Source organism: Mus caroli, chromosome 7 (assembly GCF_900094665.2).
Source record: "Mus caroli chromosome 7, CAROLI_EIJ_v1.1, whole genome shotgun sequence".
Classification (NCBI taxonomy): domain Eukaryota; kingdom Metazoa; phylum Chordata; class Mammalia; order Rodentia; family Muridae; genus Mus; species Mus caroli.
The window spans coordinates 17,611,780-17,616,351 of record NC_034576.1 but is presented as its reverse complement, the minus strand read 5'-3'; positions in this window follow the sequence as shown (position 1 = coordinate 17,616,351).

The window sequence follows — 4,572 nt, the reverse complement described above, 5'->3', positions numbered from 1 at the left end:
TCTCTCTCTCTCTCTCTCTCTCTCTCTCTCTCTCTCTCTCTCTCTCTCTCCTACCTACCTATCTACAAAGGGGTTTATTAGAGTGTCTTGCAGCCTGTGACCACATTAGTCTAACAATGGCCATCTTCTAAAAGAGAGGAAAGGATCCAATAATTCAATCAATGAGAATGGATGTCTCAGCATTCCCAAATCTACTGTTGGAGTCCTAGGGGAATCCTAGTGAACTTCCAGTCTTCAGTTTCCATCAGAATCCTAAAGAAGTAGAACCAGCAGTGATGTTATGCCCTCAGAACAGAGCAGATGAACTGGCCACTGAGAGTGAGGGCAATCAGTCAAAATGCAAAACCTTCCTTCTTTCATGTCCTTTCATGTAGGCTATGACTAGAGATTTGAAGTTGGTCTTCCTATCTCAGACGACCCAATTAAAAAAAAAAACCCACACAGGTGTGCTTGGTAGCTTGAGTTTTAGTCAGTTTCATCTGTGTTCAAGTTGACAACCTAGAACAGCCATCACAGGCTTATTATCTATTTTATAAAATCACAGAGATGTTACATTCATATTGATGACTTCATTAGCACAGTGCCTAGGAATGCCAGGCTCCAGAGAGGACAGAACCAGCTTTGATGATGGTTTTAGTCTCAGAGGAGAAAACACAATACTTCCTGGATCTCTCTCATTGTGGCTGATGACCATAATGATGTCTTCATTCCTAAACTCCCTTCATCTCTGATAATGGGTACCTAGTGAATCTAATCAGTTTTCAAGTTCTTTGATTCTTTTGAGAACTCATCTCTCCTGGGTGGGGCAGTCCCTATTATTGACACTAACAATATAATAAGAAACACAGAAGGATGAATTCCACAGTTGTGTGCTACATCCTAAGTCACACAGTGTCCCATCCTCTTTGTCTGAGTCAATGTCTTAAAGAAGAAGAAAAGAAAGAAAGAGAAGCAGCAGTTGGTGCAGAACTGAAGGAGACTGAAGGAAAGGGCAGAGTCAGGCAGATCCTGAGAGATCCCTGGCTCGCCTTCCTAGAGAAAGAGGTGNGCATCTGGTTCAGGATGAGACTTTGTTTCAAAGAATAAGGAAGTGAATGATAGGAGAAGGCACCTTATATCCTTTTCTGGTTTTCATATATGCATACTGGGGTGCATGCACTTATATACTAATATACAGGCAACACCACACACACACACACACACACACACACACCTAGATAGACAGATAAACACAAACACACACACCTGGACAGCCACACTCAGATGTACATACCTAGACAGACATACAGACAAACACAGACGTACACATATACAGGCACCTAGACACACACACACACACACAGACACATTCAAAGACACACAGACACACACACCTAGACAGACACACAGATACACAGACATGCAGACACATACACAGACACACATACCTAGACAGATAGACAGACAGACAGACACACACACACACATAAACATACACCTAGACATACAGACAGATACAGACACAGACACACAGACACTACAAGGTCCTATTCACATCAAGGGTACTGCACTGTCACAAGTCCTTGGGTCACAAGAAGNTGATCATTGGGAATCAAATCAGTTCAGCTTAGCACTCTAAGAGCAGTGGAAGTTAAGAAAAAAATGGACACCCCCCAAATAAGTAGAATATAAAATTAATATGAAATCAACAACGCCTGTGGCCATGCAACCCTGAAAGGGTTTGATTTTTCCTGGTCTTGGAAGCTAAGCATGACTGGACCTAGTTGTTACTTGAATGGAAAACCAACAAATCTAAAAGTTGAGTCTTTGAAGAAATTAATTAAAATAGATCACACAATTCAAGTAATAAGAGAGGGGGTGAAGAGAGAGAGGAAGGAGGAGGAGGAGGAGGAGGAGGAGGAGAAGAAGAAGAAGAAGAAGAAGAAGAAGAAGAAGAAGAAGAAGAAGAAGAAGAAGAAGAAGAAGAAGAAGAAGAAGAAGAAGAAGAAGAAGACAAACTACAATTTTAAGAGGGTTTGCCTAGAATCCCCCAGTGAGGGGCATGCCTCAGTGGTAGAGCTCCTGCATAGAATCCCCCAATGAGGGGCTGAGAGTGAGGTAAGAGGGCAGAGGGTGTCTTTATTTTGGAGACATATTCCTTCACTAAGAGAGAGTTACTTTTTCTGCACTTTGCGACAAATAATTTCCAGCATGTAAAAGAGGGTACTTCAGTCTGGCTGGTGTACTATCTCTGTTGGTTTATCACAAGTGGCCTTGTATGAAGTTTCCATTTATATCGTCTCTGTCATGTAGGTAAGGGCCTGAATGTTAAACAGCAACGCTTCCCAGCCTCCTTTGCAGGCAGGCAAGGAAACTCAGAAAGAGAGGAAACATAAAATGGATGTTGCAGTCATTTCCAACCACCTTCTAGAGTTATATTCCCTTGTTGTGTGTGCCAATAAACATAGTCCCAATTGTCTAAGTAAGGTTGGACTTCTATGTTGTGCCATTCTTCTTTTTAAGCACCTCAGAAACCTAACAGACATTCCTCATTGATCAATGTTCAATCCTAGGCAGAGGCTCTAATATCAGTGCTCAGGGCTACAGCCTGGCAGGCCATAACTAGAGATTTCACAGTAAGGGAGTTTTCCCTCCTTTGCAATTTTTTGGAGCAATCTTGGGGGAAATTCTCCAACAAGACATATTTGTGATGCTTTGGTTCTAGCTGTAAATGTGTAACAAATGCATAATGTAACAAATCATGTGATGTAAGATGTATGTGTAACAAGTGCCTCAACTCATTGGCCATAGGCTTTTTTTATTGACATGTGTACTGGCTAATTTTGTGTCAACTTGACACAGCTGGAGTTATCACAGAGAAAGGAGCTTCAGTTGAGGAAATACCTCCATGAGCTCCAACTGTAAGGCATTTTCTCAATTAGTGATCAATGGGGAAAGGCCCCTTGTGGGTGGTGCCATCTCTGGGCTGGTAGTCTTGGGTTCTATAAAAGAGCAGGCTGAGCAAGCCAGGGGAGGCAAGCCAGTAAAGAACAACCCTCCATGGCCTTCTGCATCAGCTCCTGCTTTCTGACCTGCTCGAGTTCCAGTCCTGACTTCCTTTGGTGATGAAAGTGTATGGAAGTTTAAGTTTATGGAAGTGTAAGCCAAATAAACCCTTTCCTCCCCAACTTGCTTCTTGGTCATGATGTTTGTGCAGGAATAGAAACCCTGACTAAGACAACATGTGATACTTATAAGAGGTTCTCTCTACACAGTGGAAGGTAGCTTTTTGTTCCATAGAAGAGAAAGCCAGTTCTACATGCTCTAAGGCACAGAGAGGGACCATCCCAGGACAGAAACCTGATTCTGGGTCTGATTGTTTGCCTAATCTCTGAGTTTTCCTCTTGAAGACCCCTAGGTAGGCAATAAATAGTTCCTTCATGCTGACTCTTTGCTCCCCACACTGTTTTCCCAGGGCATTCTTTGTGCGCTGGGGTGGGGGTGGGGCTGGGTCTCCTGCCAACATCTTGACCAGCAGAGCATCGATCCTTGAGAGGCTGATGATATGAGAATCTAGAAGCCAAGCAGAGTGTCTTATTATAGCAGGAAAAAGAAAACAAGGAAAGAGTAATATCAGAAATGAGAGAGGGAGAGATCAGAATGGCAAGAGATGGGAAAGGTATACATCGAAGAGAGGAACAGAGTGCATTTGGACAGAACTTGAAACAGGAAGGACAAATCCAAAACAGTACATACTGAGTCTCTGTAGCAGCTGGGAATTCAGTGCTGACACACTTCTGTCTTGATTGACAGGTGATCAGCCTTTGCACCAAGTGTCAAACAGAAGATGAGTCCCCTAATTGTCTATCCATTAACAAGTGGTTAGTCCTAAATATATATACATACAAGTAACACTAAATGGACTCAGTAGGTTGTGTTTATATATTTAGTCATATGTAGGTGTAATAGTAATTAAAGAGACCTTGGGTGTGAACTCTGTGGATGGTCCCAAGGTCCCCAGATGATTCTCTATTCCCCAGGTGCCCTAGCACACCAAGGATCTTGGGATCACTGGTGAGTGGAACACAACATCTGTTCCAAAACAATCAAGGGGGCTTGGGCCAGCAGGAACAGGGACACAGGAAACCCGCCAGACCAGCATCTGGGGTTCATTCTAGTTGGTGCCAGCCCCACACCACATTGGGTGTGACTCAGCGGATGGTCCCCAGGTCCCTAGAGGACCCTCCACACTGCAGGCACCCTAGCACACCTAGAACTTAGGATCACAGAGGAGAGTCAGCCAGCAGAGAGGGCTCTGACCCTAGGACTCAGGAGAGAGTGTCATCTTGTATCCCTGGTTCCTCAGAGACCAGTCTGTGCAGGAGAGTGTGAGTGTCACAGAAGCAACAGAGCTTCTTGGACAGGGTTGCTTCGGCTCTTCATCTTCAGCCAAGAGGTGGATCTGAGCTACAGACTTCTGTGGACTTTCCTGAAAGAGGAGAGCTTGCCTGCAGAGAGTGCTTTGACCACTGGGACTCAGGAGAGAGTTGAACTTCCAGGAGTGCTGACAGAGGCTAACAGAATCACAGGAGG